The 17,479-nt window shown below is 39.0% G+C and overlaps 1 protein-coding gene across 1 annotated transcript in view; it reads right to left on the bottom strand.

The window, feature by feature from the left end:
• The window catches only part of LOC110171013 (adhesion G-protein coupled receptor G2-like), a 61,590-nt gene extending 44,799 nt beyond the window's left edge, over positions 1-16,791 (bottom strand). The window contains exons 1-2 of the mRNA XM_055151253.1: positions 16,719-16,791; positions 16,163-16,455 (exon numbers count right to left, since the gene is read on the bottom strand). The gene's annotated coding sequence lies outside the window, so the exon portion shown is untranslated. The remainder of the gene's footprint in view (positions 1-16,162; positions 16,456-16,718) is intronic.
• Positions 16,792-17,479: the final 688 nt, after the last annotated feature.

Below are 17,479 nucleotides of genomic sequence, written 5' to 3'. Positions count from 1 at the left end.
TTTACTGGCTGGAAAATGATTGAAGCATTGGTACAACAGCAGCGTGGGTGTTCATAAACGAGGTGAGTGAAATGTCTTGCTCAAGGACATAACAACAGTATGCGCTGGTCAAAGCTGGTTTCTATAAAAGTGAAAAGATGCATAGCACACTCTCCCCCCCCCTTAAATAACATTTGGCAAAGGAAGCCTTCATCAGATACTTTTTCTTGCTTTGGACCACAGTATAACAAATCTGGATTCTAACATATGACATATTTTTTGGTACAATATCAAAAAATTATACAGTTTTTGATACCTTTTGATTTGAGTGAGGACTTGCTCTAGAAATGTATATATTTTAAGCATTATAAGTGGCTAAACAAGGCGCGAGGAAGCATTAAAACAAAAGAATAAAAAGGTCTTTCCCAAGAACTACACAACTTGAATGAGGAATCTGACATTTGGACAGATTAAGTGCATTTCTTAACTTATTCAAAATGCACAATGTAACTTTTCCTGCTTGTCTCCATAGAGAGGTGATTAGTGAATGCATATGATAGATCCCAGAGTATGGCATTAACTCTTTTGCATTTAATCAATTACAAATGTAGGCTTTCTTCTCTGCAGCTCTGACTTGTAACTTGGCTCGGTGGTGTCACTGTGAAGATAGTATAAACGTTTAATGCTGCACTGTGGAACATTATGGGCAAAGTAATGACATCTCCATAAAGACAAGTATCTGGTTAAAACTTACAAGAAAAGCACAGTGGCCATTTATATTTACCATTAGCAGTTTTACCTAAGTAAAAACTAAAAACTTAATTACAGGCAAATCACTTTACAATTTTGTACATGATTCATTCTCTCCATACTCCAGACTGACAGAAGCGACACAGACAATCATCAAACTCATGCTCATTGACACAAGAACACTATGCGCTAGTTGGACCTGGAGTTAAGGCCCAGTATCCAAATTGTTTGCCATGAATTTAGGCAAAATTGATCTCCAGTTCTCCAGTACAGACATATTGTATAAGCTGCTCTTGAGGTCAAAGGAGTCCATCACATTCTGTCTGCACCTAAAGAGAAATCATTTTATTGTCTGATAATCAGGAAGTGCATATTAGCATGCTGGTTATGGTTAGAGTTACCAACATAGCAAAACGTCGCTCTGGCCTCTGGAGAGTGGAGAAAATTTGGCTGTTCTGAATGTATTAAGTAAGTGAGAAATAACTGCACTTTTATGTTTTTGAGACGGTACCATTAAAGGTTCTATATATATATACACAATTGAGTCCTGTGAGATTTAAGTCATGTTAAAATGTTGTTACCTCATCAGAAATATTCCACACATGTTTAAGGAATCCTGCATTATTAGTGTGTCTACATGTCCAAAGCTCAGAATGCTCTGTTCCACCTTGTGATGTTGTGAAGTGTTAACAAGTTAACAGCTACATTTTACCCTTTGTTTAGTAGAGGTGGGCAACTTCAGGTCTGAAATGATCCAAATTATTCTAGTCAAGGTGTTTAAAAAGACAGTTGAGCACGTCCTGTATCAATCACCACATGACATCACAAGGTGGAGTGTTTTCAGTTTGAGAGAAGAACTCAGCCTAAATATACAGGGTTTGTATGATAACGTGAGTGTGAATGAAACAAAACACAACTCCAGGTCTGTTTATGACATGGAGACTAAATAGAAACAAAGATTAGAAAATAGCATGATATCTATAGCCAAAACTCTATAGCCAAATGTTGAAAACAATATATTTCTTGGCACATTTTACATTTTATTATTTGAGAAGCGTTCAAACACCAAAGAAGTGGTAAAGTGCGGCTGGTGCTGACGCTGCAGGTGTGGGCTTCTGTGGGAATGTGGAGTCAGCCATTTTTAAGATGATGGCACAATGCGGTTACAGTTTGGGAATGGTGATAAATCTGCCTCATCTTTCATCTCCATGGCCACCACCGCAAAATATACACCCTGTCTGCTTACAAAGGGATGTGCTGGAGATTTTGTGCCAGGTGCCCTTCCTTGGAATTGTTCGCCTGTTTGCTTGTATATGATGACATGCACTTTTTCAAATCTGTATTTTGAATTAGATTTTATTTTGTCTTGTGTTTTTAAACTCCATACATCTTCACTGGAATCATTTGGAGGAATTCAGACCTGGGATTGCCAATCTCTACTGAACAAAAAGTAAAAAAGTAGCTGCTGAAAAGGTGAAAACTACGACTTGATGACATCACAAGGTGGAACAGAGCATTTGGAGCTTTGGAGATGTAGACAGACTAATAATAAAGGTTTACTCCAACATGTGCCTCAAACAACATGGTATTTTTAAATGGGTGGGAAATGAATGGAGCAACAGTGTCACAGCAGCAGAGGTGTCCATAAACAAGGTGAGTGAAGTGTCTTGCTCAAAGACACAACAATGCACTGCACTGGTCAAAGCTTGGATTTCACCTGCAACTATTCAGTAAATAAGTGTTTCTATGGTTTTGTTGCCGAATTAAACTGAATCCAGTCAATATAATTGGTCTGCAATCAAACCTGCACACACCACTTTAAAACTGGGACTAACCAAGGACTGAATTTGGAACTAGACCAGGACTAAACCAAGACTAAATCAGGACAGAACCAGGACTGAACGAGGTCTAAACCAGGACCAAACCAGAACTAAACCAGGAATAAACCAGGCTTAAACCAGGATCAAACCAGAACTAAACCAGGACCAAACCAGGGCCAAACCAGGACCAAACCAGGAGTAAACCAGGACGAACCCAGAATTAAACCAGGACCAAACCAGGACAAACCCAGGACTAAACCAGGACTAAACCAGGACCAAACCAGGACAAACCCAGGACTAAACCAGGACTAAACCAGGACCAAACCAGGACAAACCCAGATTTAAACCAGGACTAAACCAGGACAAACCCATAACTAAACCAGGACTAAACCAGGACAAAACCAGAACTAAATCAGGACAAAACCAGTAACAAACCAGGATTAAACCAGAATCAAACCAGGACCAAATCCAGAACTAAAACGAGTGAAACAAGCACCTAGCCCATTCTACCATTTCTCACACCTTTTCGGACTGGGACCAGTCCATCTGTGTGGACAGTGAGACATACTTTTTCCTCTTCACTTTGCCAGGCCCATTACTTTAGTTGGCTCCTGCCTCTCTGCACCTGTCTCTTCCTCCAAACCTCCCCGTATAATAACACATAAGCAGCACTTTATTTATACTTCATTAACTCCTTTTTTATTTGCAGTTGGGTCCAAAGTCGTCTGTCTTGTTTATAGTGGCACTGCATTCTGCTCGTACAATGGGACGTGTCAACATCAGCTGTAACTTTAGCATAAACTGTTTGTGAATGTAACTGCAGCGGATGGAGTACAGCCAAAAATTTTACTCAAGTAAGAGTAATGTTACTTCATAATAATATTACTAAATGTCAAAGTATGAAGTAGTGATTAGAAAAATTACCCATGCAAGAGTAAAAAAGTATTTGGGAGAATTACTACTCACATTACTCTGTAAGAGTAATGGGTGTTTTTATCATTTGAAGCTGAATTAGAAGGATGCAAAATAAAATAATGTACAAAATCTGATCTCTTTAAAAGCCACAGTGTGTAACTTTTAGCCAAGAAATAGGCTAAAAGAAAAGCATGTTTTTCTTGCCTTAAAGCAATTAGAAAAACATGTGCCTTCCTCTGTGCATGCCTCTTCCTGCTGGTTCCATGTAAAATGTTGTTTCTTTGAATTTAATATTCCACAGTATGGCATTAAACATATGTGTCTTCATGAAGAATGTCCTAAAGTTTAACTTTCTATTTCACGGAATCGTCCAGGTAAAGTGCCACCTCCAGAAAGTTACATACTGTATCTTTAAACCACAAAAATTTGAAAAGTAAATCATATCTGAAGGAACGATGCAAAGAAACACAAATGTTCAAATCATTTCATTTAGTCAAGATAAAAACTCTGAAGTCCTTGGAGACGTTACTCTGAGCAGGCTCCACAAACCTGACTCGTATTTAGCTTAAAGGAGGCTCTTCTTCCACAGAGAATCTTCCAAAGTGAGGTTTTAACTTTCTATTTCCATAGAAACAACCAAGTGACGCCACTGCCAAAAAGTTACAAATTGCACCTTTAAAGATAAACCCCAAAAATTTGAAAAACTAAATCATATCTAAAGGAAACACAAATGTTCAAAAGTGTCTGACACTTAGAGACTAAGTCACAGTGGAAAGAGTCACCAAAACTGTTATTCAGTAATATTACCTCAATAAAATATGAGTTGAGTGATGAGTGATGAGTTAATTTCAAAAGTTACTCAAGTAAATGTAAGTTGAGCATTACCCACCTCTGGAATAAAGCCATGCATAAAAAACAGTATTTACCCATGCAGGCCCAGGGAGCAGAAGCCAGGAGTGTGCCTTGTAAAGACTTGGCACATTGACAGAGAAAAAGAGAAGAAAAAAAAAGTTTATTTGCCTCAGCGCTGGAAAAGCAGGTGAGACTTACAGAAACCCACCTCCTCCTGGGAACGCTCAAACCCTGACAGCCAGTTCCACAAATCATAGTCTGGATCAGTGTTCAAACCAAGCCCAGATCTTTATGAAATGGTTGGAAGGACATGATGTTTGAGTTAATGCCCGGCCCAGTAAAGTCGATACAAAGCCTGTTTTATAGACTGTTTGACAAAGACGGAAGAAGTTGTCCAAATATGAAGTCCACTAAAGCCACTAGAACATCAGTATGGGTAGACACGCAATTCTTCAGTGTTTTTGGTGCCCCCTTGTCTCCACCCATGGTAATACATAAGCCTAATATTGGCCTATTAAATGTGCACTATAACTGTAACTTTTTGGTTGGGGGTTCGTTACCTGCTTGTTTCTATAGATATATCATTGCTCTACCGAATGTTCCACAGTGTGACATTAAACAGCTCTACTTTACATTTATTCAGTTACAGGTGGTTTTAGAGCTTAAAAATCCCTAGAAAAACAGACATTCTGATTGTGAGTGGGGTCGCCTCTCCACAGACCTGACCTGTAACTTGGTCTGCTTTGGTCTCTGTGAAGATAGAAAGGTTAAATATCATACTATGAAACATTCCAGACAAAGCAATAACATCTCCACAGAGAAAAGCTGAAAAATTACACAATGTATCTTTAAAGAGGATTTATTATGCTAAATAGATCTTTTTTTTTCTTTTTGTTTTTTTAGCTTCTACCATGATATAATGTTGATATAATGTTGTTCCCTCTTCAAAAGCCTGAAGAGGTTTTAAATGCCTTCCATGCATGTTTGAGTAATCTAGCAATCTCTCCCAGGCCCTATTCAAACCGTCTTTACTGTTAGCTCTAAGATTCTGTCCATAAGCTCCCACATGACAATTTTCCACAAATATACAAAAACATGATACAAAATTGCACACAGCAACTTGACAAACCTGATGCGATGTGCAGCAGTTTCATCAGACACACGATGATTGTGTGGTGAGTGCTTTGAACGGGGAGTGACTTAGGACAAATAGCAAAGGGAGGGAAGACTAAACCTGAGCATCAACCAAAGTGCTCAGAGGAAACCCACCCAGACACACGGAGAAACATCTCAAACTCTGCACAGAAAGGCCTGAGCATCCTGGAAATTAAACTCACAACCCTCTTGCTATGAAGTATGAGTACTAGCCATTGTGTTTGCCACATTTACACTAATATAGTCTGTGACAAAAAAAACAAAACAAAAATGATGTCACTTAAAGATTTGAGATTAGAGAGACTTAAAATGTCTAAATGAACAAAAGTCAAATGTACTTGTTGCATGAGATTGGTCTGGACATTTGCCATTTTGACATATACCTTGGTCAAATCCAAAACAGCCACTACCAGAACCCATCAGAATATTTTAATAGTTTATATTTTAATCCTATTGTTGGATGAAGCCTGTTGCCGTAGCCTGCTCTACGGTTCACCCTCCAAACTCCTCAGTAGACTCCAGTACATACAGAACTCCGCTGCCCGCATCCTCACCCGCACCTCCTCCCGTGAACACATCACCCGTGTTCTCAGAGATCTCCACCGGCTCCCCATCCCCCAGAGCATCCAATTCAAACTTCTCACCACTGTCTACAAGTCCCTCCACAACCTGGCCCCCACCTGCCTCTCTGAACTCCTCCACCACCACACCCCGACCCGTGTCCTCCGATTTGCTGACGCCAACCTCCTGTCTCCCCCAACAGGACGAAACATAAGACCTGGGGGGACAGGGCCTTCTCCACCGCTGCTCCCACCCTCTGGAACTCCCTCCCCAAACACATCAGAGACTCATCCACACTCCCCATATTTAAAAAAGCCCTGAAAAACATCTCTTTAAAAAAAAACTTTCATTAACAGTCTTTTTCTCTTGTTTGTCATTGTTTGTCTTCCCATGTAAAGCGTCTTTGGGTATCTTGAAAAGCGCTATACAAGTTACATACATACATTTATTATTATTATTATTATTATTATTATTATCATCATTATTATTATTATTATTATTATTATTATTATTATTATTATTATTAATGTGTTTTACCGTGTATGAGTGAGAGGTATGTGGGAGTGGGTGTTCTAGGCTTTTGTCATGTTTTATGAAGTGTGCAGCTGATGTGGCCTTGGTCCAGCAGGGACTAAGGAAGGAAATGAGCTTTGGCTACAATCCTGCATATTTGCAAGTACATGTTTGTCACTTACATTACCTTGTCTTTTAATATGCATTGTCCCTTTAATAAATAAATAAGTACAAATACAAATGAGACGTCTCTATTGAGAGTGTCTTTGAGTCTATTTATCAGAGCTGTCAGTATTTGTTTCTCCTGTGATAACACTAATTCTTCACCCCTGATGCATACTTGTCCTCCTCCCTGTTGAGCTGTGCTGATGTCCGTTTAATCATTTTGACTGGGCACCTGATCTAACACACAACAGTGAACCGAGCAGAGACGGCAGCACCTGGAGCATCAGCTGTGGCCTATCTTTCACAACACATTTATTGTTTGAATCCAAGTCCAAAAATGACTTTATGTGCACAAGGTAAACCTGAAAAAGCAGCTGTTTGTGTCTATGCAGATGTTACTGCTATCTCCACGGAGACATCACTGGTATGTTCTTTTTTTTTTTTTCAATTAAAAGATCCATAATTAAATAAATGATAGATGAATGTTTAATGCTATACTGAGCAACATTCCAGGCAAAGCAATAACATCTACATGGCGACAAGCAGGGGGAAGACCAGAAGAGTTACGCAGTGCACCTTTAAAATTATGCTTCAACAACAACAAAAAAACAACAACAAAAAAAACTTCCCTGGTGCCCTCCATCCCTCCATATCTCCAGCCTCCCTAGCTGGCCAGAAGACAGATATCAGCAAGTGCAATGTAAAATTAGAATGTATTCTTCTATTCTTCCTCAGCAAAACATGCCTGAAGTGGTTTTAGATGTCATCCATGCATGTTTGAGTAATCTAGAGAACTCTTCTATGCTCTCTTTAAACTCTCCTTGTGGTTAGTAGTACGATTGTGTCTAAGACCTACACAAACTACATGTTAAAAATTCCATCAATATACAAAAACAGGAAACATAACACACTACAACTTCCCAAGCCTGATGTAATGGGCAGTAGTTTGATTAGCCCAGTGGACACCAGCAATGGACACCAATTTCGTTGTTATAGCGCTCTAAAGGGAGAGTGACTTAGCGTGTGGAGCAAACGGAAACTAACTGAACATGTTGTGAGGCAAATACAGCATTTCCACTGCAGTAAAAGATAACATGGTGATCTAAATATCAATATATCAATCAAAATTCATTGTATTTTGTCATCCAAATACAACAGTTACAGTCGTCCCTCGCTATATCGCGGTTCACCTTTTGTCGATTATTTTTTAGTGCAATTTTGCATGTGTTTTTTTAAAGCATATGAACGCATATTGCATATTACAGGCAGGTAGTAATTACACACGGGTGGGTCAGGACTAAACCAGGTCTAAACCGGGACTAATCTTGGACTTAAGAGAAAGAACCCCGAGCAGGGTGTCGGTCGGGCAATTGCCGCATTTACCTCCTTGAGCTGTGGAGCTCTCCCTCGGTCCTTTGCTCCTGCAGTCACCTCCAAGCCCATCCCAACAGTGAGTCCTGTTTCAGTTCTGGTTTAGTCCTGGTTTAGTCCTGGTTTACTGCTACTTTAGTCCTGGTTTATTCCTCCTCTTCAGTCCTGGAATCAGTTCTATATTAGTCCTGGGTTAGTCCTGGTTTACTGCTACTTTAGTCCTAGTTTATTCCTCCTCTTCAGTCTTGGAATCAGTTCTAGATTAGTTCTGGGTTAGTCCTGGTTTAGTCTTGGTTCAGTCCGTGGTATAAGCAGTGCAAAAGTTTGATATAATCTCGGGTTAACGGGCACATGCGGTGTCGTACTGCGGTGTCGTACTGCGGTGTCGTACTGCGGTGTGTACGTACTACTGCGGTGTCGTACGGTGTCGTACTGCGTGTCGTACTGCGGTGTCGTACTGCACGGGTCTCCAGAAAATGGGCCCGTTCTCTGTAGGGCTCCATTAAGGAATAAATGAGTCTTTGATTCGTTACATAAAGAAGGACGAAAATAACATAAGGACGACAACAGCAATAAGTTTTAAGAAGGGTGTAAAAAGTGTTGTAACTGTCCTGTCTGAAAAAAGTGTCTAAAGTGTGTGCTGAGGGGTTTTACAGCATTAAAACAGATACAATAATTGTAAAATATAAAGTTGACTACTTTACGGATTTCACCTATCACGGGTTATTTTTTAGAACATAACTCCTGTGATAAACGAGGGATCACTGTACTCTAAAAATCAACTGATTTACTGACACATGTCACAAGGTATTTTTAATGATCAGATTTCTGTTTGCGATGAAAACACACAAAAATCAGATCGATTTATTAGCTTCTGAATATTGTAGTTATAATTTTTTGACAGATATTCTTAAAAAACAGTGGCTAGTGAACATGAAAAGTTCATCATTTCCTCATAATTATAGTGTGGGTTTTTAATTTTTCACTTTCCACATTTTAATTTGGTAAAAGTTAAGAAAAGATCAACTACAAAAGCTTTCTTCAAATGAAATACAGTGTAACTTTACAACCTTTAATCTTGCAACCTGAGAAATTAATTATCTTATTTCAGAAAAATAATACTTTTGTTTTTTGCTTTTGCTGGAGCTTTCTAGTCAAAACCAGCCTGGGTTTAGAGAGAGGACCAAATCTGAACCAAAAAAATGTTCGTTATCACACAAGTTCTGTTCCATTTTGGTATTGAGAAGATCTTTGTATAACCCCCGAACCCACTTTTATTGTGAAAATTATTATTATTTCAGATTTTGCCCCTGCCCTGGGTCAGACTGATGCATATCACTTTCATATTAGGCAAGGTTAGTGAAGTGTCTTGCCTAAGGACACAATGGCAAAACTTGGTCTGAGTGGGAATGGACCCTCTGACCTTCTGCTTGGAAACTGTGCAAACCACCAGAAGTTAGAAAGTATCCATCCATCCATCCATTTTTCGTCCGCTTATCCGGGGCCGGGTCGCGGGGGAGCAGCCTAAGCAGGGACTCCCAGACTTCCTTCACCCCAGACACGTCCTCCAGCTCCTCCAGGGGGACCCCGAGGCGTTCCCAGGCCAGCCGAGAGACATAGTCCCTCCAGCGTGTCCTGGGTCTTCCCCGGGGCCTCCTCCCGGCGGGACATGCAGTTAGAAAGTAAATAAATACATTTGTAATACTTGCAGTATTTTAGCTCCAACTTGTACTGCATTTCTATGAACACTAACTTAAATATCAAATTTCCAAAATCCTACAATCATGTGCCAATGCCAACAAAAACATACTTTCTCTCCGCTGCACTTGAAGCTTGTCATTAAAGGTGCATTTTGTAACTTTTCTGGTGGAGAGCCCATTCAAATGCTTCTTTCCCTGGAGATGTTGCTTTGTATTGCTTTGTCTGGAATGTTTTCACAGTATGGCATTAAACCAGGGGTCAAAACATACGGCCCAGGGGCCAGATCCGGCCCTCCAAGGCCTTTTATTCGGCAATCGACTGATTTTCTACTAAAATATTATATTTTCTATTAAAATATAGTTAATTTTCTGTGGTGTTTATCACAGCAGTGTCTCCAGCGTCTCTGTACGTGGCCCCTCCCACCAGAACAGCACAAATGAAGACTTGTCTCTTTCAAAACGCTCTTAAAGGACGATCGTTTTGACTGTTGACCGTGACACCCTCATCAAACAACATGAGAAAGTGGAGCCGAGTGCAGGATTTTACAACAAAGATGTACTTATTCCTATTTACATACAAGTTCATGTTAAAAACATTGTGTTGAAATTGCATGTTTCTTAAAGTTTCGGGTTGTTTCACGATATTATAATATTTTGTAAGAAAGAGTTCATCAATTAAGAAAAAAAAATTTGTAATAGTGTTTCTCTGCACAAATATTTTGAACTTATTGCTATTTTTGGGGTACATATATTTTTTCTGGCCCCTTTGGATCAAAGTAGGCTGGATACAGCCCCCGGACCAAAATGAGTTTGACACCCCTGCATTAAACCTTTCTATCTTCATGGAGACTAAACCTGACCAAGTTATGGTTCAGATCTGTGGAGAGGTGACCCCGTTCACAGTCATAATGTTTGTTTTTCTAGGTATTTTTAAGCTATAAAACCACCTGTAATTGAATATACAGTATGTAAGGTAGAACATGATATAGTATACACAGAAACAAGCAAGTGACAGACCAATGACCAAAAGTTACATAGTGCATCTGTTAACCCTTTACTTTTTTTGATTGTGTTATTTGATAGGATGCTAATGTTAGAGGGTGAACTGAGATGTTATGTCTATGTGTGATATAACTCACAAGAGTGTGTTTTTTGATACTCGACAGAGAGTCGCGACCCGCCCTCTGTGATGGATATATCTAGAGTCTTCAAACAATTATCTCTGCGAGTGGTTGTCGATGTCCTTCATGAGCGTAGTGGGCGCTCCTCGCCAAGAAATAACGGAGAGGACACGAGCTGCGTGTGTAACTCCACTACGTCGACTCTAACAGCATTCCGTCCCAACAGTGATGATACACTATTGGACTACAGTGGTGAGTCACAAACAGAGAGCGCGTGCCACGTTCGGGCGTGCAGTAGTGGTGAGTCACTAGCAGTGACAGTATGCACCGACGCAGTCCACACCGCGACCAACTTTGTGATTGAAGAGCGAAAGAGCGTAGAACGAACAACAAGAAGGTAAGGAAATGAGTTATCACACACTGAGCAAGATAGCACTACTCTATATCACTCTAGTGCATGCTTGTCGTGTACTATTAGATGTTTCATTTAAACAGTCATCACCTCTTTACAAGCTAAGTATCTGTATCTATTAGTCTTATACGACGACGTGACGTCCGAAAGTTACGCTCGAAAGCTCATTACGTTTATAGCTCTGCAGGAACTACAACATCTCTCAGTCACTACTCGCTCTTAACTGCCCAAATCCAACATACCTCCTACGCTTACATACTGTATAGAGCTGCTCTCCATGGGGAATTACGTCTCACTTGCAATTGCGACTGCTCTCTGACTGTATGAAGACAGAATAATGCTCTCTGTGCGCGATACCTGAACCACAGACCCACACTGTACACTGAAGACCCAGATGCGACACCACTCACTAGGTGATCTTGAGCTTAGTGATATGGAATAACTTCCTGCTGAACGACTTCTACAATATATAGGCATGGAGCCCAATTATGATCATCTGTTTATATCACTGATGTGTTTTCCACGCCCGTGTGCGTGATGTCACTGCCAGTATCCTCGTGCTTCCTCCCTCGCATCAGCGATTCTCTGCTCCTAGGAAGAGAGAGAGGCAGGTGCTGGAATCTCGTCGGCACGTCTCTACTAGCATCAATTACATGGCGTAGCTTCTTCAGATACCAGCCCTGTCAGATCCCGGACGTATCATACTGCTCGAAAATAGTGCGAATACACTACATCACAGGCCAGTACCTCGACAAACCAACATTCATCGAACAGACTAAGAGGAAAGCTGGGGGTTATAGCGGGATGTCAACAAACTCTTGAAGTGCGAAAGAGTAAGCTCGCTGGCTGGTTTCGTCAAATGGTGTCTTGGTAGGCACATATTTGTTAATATACTCATATCGAATAGGAAGAATAAATTGTAAATCAGATGGGAGTTAGTATAAGAGTAATACGCTCTTACTTTTAGCGTTTCTGTATAGTGTGATATTTGATTAAACAGTTTAATAAGTCTTTAATAAAAATATCTCTCTCATAGAATACTGAGTGGTTGTAGAGATGCGCTCCTTGGGAAGGTGTCGGGGGGGAGTGGACATGTGAGGCGGGTCCCCATATCTCCGTACGTTCTTCATTTTCACTCTTCTCCAGTTGATTACATGCAGTTTTGTGTGATCTCCGTACGTTGGTATACATCTCGGAGTCTAGATCGCCACTGATATTATTCGGCTCAGATGTTTAGGAATATTGCTCATTCTACGATCACGTTGTATACATCGTCCTCTCTGGTTTATGGCTCACTAGTATGTGATAGACGTATGATGCGTGACAGTGACGTTAGGTTTACATGCAGCAATTTGTAGGTTGCTCATTGGTGTTGTCAGTTATAAAGCTGAACAGAAGAGTATGTTGGAGCCGTGAGTTTTTGGAGGTCTGTGCGCCGTCTCTTCTCTCCATATTTTTAATTCGGGCTTATGCACTAGCTCTCAGACAACCACTGTTTCTATCTATAACATATAGTCGCATCACTGGGGAAAATTCATCTGGTGACTGTAATTGTTCACCTGAGGACTTAACAACTCGGCAATGGACTTTTTACGTAGCGCAAGAGAGTTATTCTGAAACCAAGTGTGAATAAGGAAACTCAGGAGATACGATTCCTCCAGCCCTTTTGTGTGTTGGTCTCGTATTTGTAAGAGAACAATGATAAATGATGTAAGCTCAGAAATGGTCATTCCCCCATTCGGCATAATATGTGTCTTTAGGGATGGGCGAGATTCCTCACTACCACCCAAAGCCTGCCACTTAACTTGTACAACACATGAGTGACATCAAATTATCAGTATCACTCTCTGTCTTTGGTTGCTTTGCGCCCTTCTGTCTGCTCTTCTCTACACATTTTGAATGTTGCAAACACAGTGCAGTTAATACTATTTACCATAAAGATCGATTGGAGCTATAAACTGTGGGACTGAGGTTCCACTGCCCAATACATAAAGGTCTCCTGTTTCATTATGAATAGTTGAGATATCCTCTTCTCGATTTCTCTCACACGATCTGGGATTAATTGTGGGTCCTATCCCGCCTCAGTTGTTCGTCCCGACATGTGCTATAGTCCCGTTAAGTGTTCACTCTTTAACCTGTTTTGCTGAGTTACTCCACAGAAACAGGAAATGGCTGTTATCCCTTTTTTCCATTATTCATTTAAACACAAAATCAAAAACTGAATAATACTAATCGTTATCTGTTTTTTCATTTTGATTTTGTAGACAATTAATAAAGAAGACAGTTGTTATTTTCATTTTCTTATTTTTGGTTTTACATTGAAAAACGAATGAACAAATGATGCACGGATTCTGGAATAGCCCGTCACTACTGAACTAAATGTAAAATGCAGCTATTAACTTGAAAACTACCACTCAAAATGCTCTGTTCACAAGCTGGGAACAGAGCATTTTGAGCTTTGGATAGTAATAATAAAAGGACTAATAATAACTCCAGTATGTTTTTGAGGAGGTAACAACATTATCACATGACTTAAAGCTCACAAGAGTCCATTTTGTGTAATAGAACCTTTAATCAGAGTCTTTAATACAATAGGGCGTGACTAACAATGTGGTTTTACTGGTAGGATTTGCCTGCATAAAAGATCCAATTATCACTCCTTTTACTTCGAGGACATATTTTCTGACCTATTTTAAACAACTTTCGCTTTGGTTACAGATGTTTACACTAGACAATCTAAGAACTACTCAGCTGCTTATACATTCATTTACACAGGCTCTTTCAGTTTAAAGGTGGATTGTGTAACATTTTGGTTGTTTCTGTGGATATGTCATTGCTTTAGCTGGAATATTCCACAGTATGACATTAAATAGCTCCACCTTGCATTCACTCAATTACAGGTGATTATAGAGCTCAAAAATACATTCTGACCGTGAGCGCGATCGCCTCTCCGCAGATTTGACTTGTAACTTGGTTTGGTTTGGTCTCCATGAAGATTGAAAGGTTTGCATTCCAGGCAAAGCAATAACATCTCCATGAAGAAAAGCATTTCACGTAAAGTTACACAATGCACCTTTAAACATAGATCACGCCAAATGGTTCTTAGATAGTTTAAACATAATTTTCTGCTTTTTCCATGTTTTTTTTTTTCCCACAACTAACTAAACTAAACAGAGTGTGTGAAAGCTGTCAGACCTATAGGCTTGTTGATAAATGGTTGTAATGGTGCAGGCATCTGAAACAGTATCTCTGCACCTTAAGGCTACGTAAACTCCAGGTATTGTCGTTAGTCACATTCCCATTGTAAACGGTTGGAAACACAGGTCAGCCTATACATAAAGTGTCTAAGAGATGTTTATATTATGCTCTAATTTGACGGTCTAAAAAAATATGAATATAAATTATGGTTTTACACCAATCAGGAAGCGATTTACAGTGGTTGCTAGGTAAAAGTTATGGAATCTCTTAATGAGATGTCATCATTTCTAATCAGGAAGTACAATTTTTAATCTAAAAAAGGTCAAAACTGGAATAAAAAGTGATTTTTTTTTTTTTTTTTTAAACAAAATCTTAAATTCTTACATGTGTTTTTGTTAAATGATTTTTGTTTGTAACTTCTCTAGTGGAGGGTTTAAGAATTAAACTTTTATAAAAATAAATATTTATTTCAGTGGAGACAAGCAGATGGCACAATTAGAGCAAGTTATAAGTCAGATCAATGGAGAGGCAAGCCCACTCAAAGAAAGCATAAGGTTTTCAAAAGTATTAAGGCTGTAAATAACATCTGTAAATTAAATAAATGCAAGATAGAGCCAAAGTAATAGCATCTCCATGAAGACAAGCAGGTACTATTAGGCCAAGTTATAGGTCAGATCAGTGGAGAGGCAAGCCCACTCAAAGAAAGCAGAAGGTTTAAGAAGGTATTATGGTTATAAAAAAAACATCTGTAAATTAAATAAACACAAGATAGATCTAAAGCAGTGGCATCTCCATGGACACAAGCAGTTAACAGCATATCCCCACTAGAAATGTTACATAGTGCACCTTAAAATAAAAAAATAAATAAAAAAAATAATCTTTACAAAGTCATTGTTTGGTGGGCATATTTCTTGTTTCATATGAGTCTGAATAAACAGTTCATTCCTTGAAAGAACATGCTGCAATATTGCGCAAAGTTGTGGACAGAATGGTCCTTAAATTTTGTATATTATATATCTAAAAATGAACTCTTGTGAGCTTTGATCTGTGTTATAATGTTGTTACCTCATCAAAAACATACCTGGAGTTTGTTTTGTTTCATTTACACGTTTGAGCAAACTTTTATTATTGGTCTGTCTACATCTCTAAAGCTCAAAACGCTCTGTTCCAACTTGTGATGTCATGTCGTAGTAGCTGTCAAGTTAACCGAAGAAATTGGCTGAAATCATTCAAATGATTCTAGTGAAGATGTGTGGAGTTTAGAAACACAGTGGAGCACTTCCTGTATTACCACATGACATCACAAGATGGAAAAGAGCTTTTTCAGTTTGAGAGAAGAACTCAGCCTAAATATGAAGGGTTTGTGAGTTAAATATGTGTGAATGAAACCAAACAAAACTCCAGGTATATTTTTGGTGAGGAAACATTATAACATAAACCAGAAAATAGCATAATATGGACCCTTTAAAGTATTTTTATTGCCCAGTTTAATGTCTATCAGTGTTAACATTTGTATTTGGCTACTTCTTTCTCTTGCAAAACATTTACTGAGCATTGTAAAGTATTTAGGTCACTGGTAATCCCCTGTGTATAACTTAATTGTTTGTAAAATTATTAATAACCAAAGCAAAAAGTACGTACAAATCTTACCTGATGTCTTGTGGCAGCCTCCAGAGTGCGTTGAGTTCCTCTTCTTAACACGGTGGGCTTGTTTCCTCAAATATATTCTCAAAATGCTTTTCCATCTTTCTCATTATGTCCAATTTCAATTCAGTTTTAGTAATAAAGACATAGCTCCTTCCTTCTTGTCCTTATCTGCTCTTGTGTGTTGAGTTCACCTGCTCCCCCTCTCGCTCTCTTACTCTTCCTCCGTCTCTCTGTCTCTTTCTGTCATTCGTCCGATCTTCCCTTTGCGTGTTCAGGAAATCACTGTTTGAAAATGCCTTTAGGAGATAGAAGATGACACACCCATGAATGAAACCGGAGCGCGCTAAGTTAGACAATAAAGACTTATCGGTAATACCACTTTATAAATAATGAGGAAGAAGAAGTAAATAAGAATAACAAGTAATAAAAATACATAGATTGTAAACATGCATTGTATATGTACTGTCTACTGGGCTTCAACGTCCTATATATTACGGAAAACTGACTCCTGTGAGCATTTAGCCATGTTCTAATGCTCTTACCTCATTCACAAACGTACCTGGAGTTGCGTTTTGTTTCATTCACACATGCTTGAGTAACCCTTTATTGTTAGTCTGTCTACACCTCCGAAGCTCAAAATGCTCTGTTCCAACTTGTCATGTCATGAAGCGGTAGTTTTCAAGTCACCTTTTACCTTTTTTTCAGTACAGACAGGCGATTCCAGTGAAGAAATTATTCAAATGATTCTAGCGAAGTGGCATGAAGTAAAATACACAGTGGAGCACTTCCTGTATTCCCACATTATACCAGAAGTGTTTTCTGTTTGAGAGAGGAACTAAAACTGTGTGTGTTAAACATTAATGAATTAAATAAAACACAACTTTGGGCATGTTTTTAATGAGAAAACAACATTGTATCATGTATCGAAAAATAGTGTAGTATAGGGGTGTGTAAAAATATCAAAATATGGTATCGCTTAATGTATGGAGTATTTTTTTGGTGTATTTTACTAAATTATTTTACTACAGAGCTACAGTTTTGCTGCTTGTTAAGAGGAAGGAAACTCATTTATGCAGCACATTTGACATTTTCACTGTTTTGATAATTAAAATGTTTGTGTTTCATATGAAATTTGCACAGGAAGTGATTTAACAGACTTAAAATATATCATATCAAATCGAAAGTATCAAGTATCAAGATATGTATTATATCATGTTCTATGTATCGAGGTCTGTATCGTATCGTGGCATGTGTAGTGAGGTATGTATCGTATCGTGTCATATGTATCATATCGTGTCCTATGTATCGAGGTATGTATCG

Source organism: Boleophthalmus pectinirostris, unplaced genomic scaffold (genome assembly GCF_026225935.1).
Source record: "Boleophthalmus pectinirostris isolate CB_2022bp ecotype Guang Dong unplaced genomic scaffold, ASM2622593v1 HiC_scaffold_15, whole genome shotgun sequence".
In the NCBI taxonomy this organism is placed as follows: Eukaryota; Metazoa; Chordata; class Actinopteri; order Gobiiformes; family Gobiidae; genus Boleophthalmus; species Boleophthalmus pectinirostris.
The sequence above is the reverse complement of the archived record's forward strand: the minus strand, read 5'-3'. Positions and strand labels throughout refer to the sequence as shown.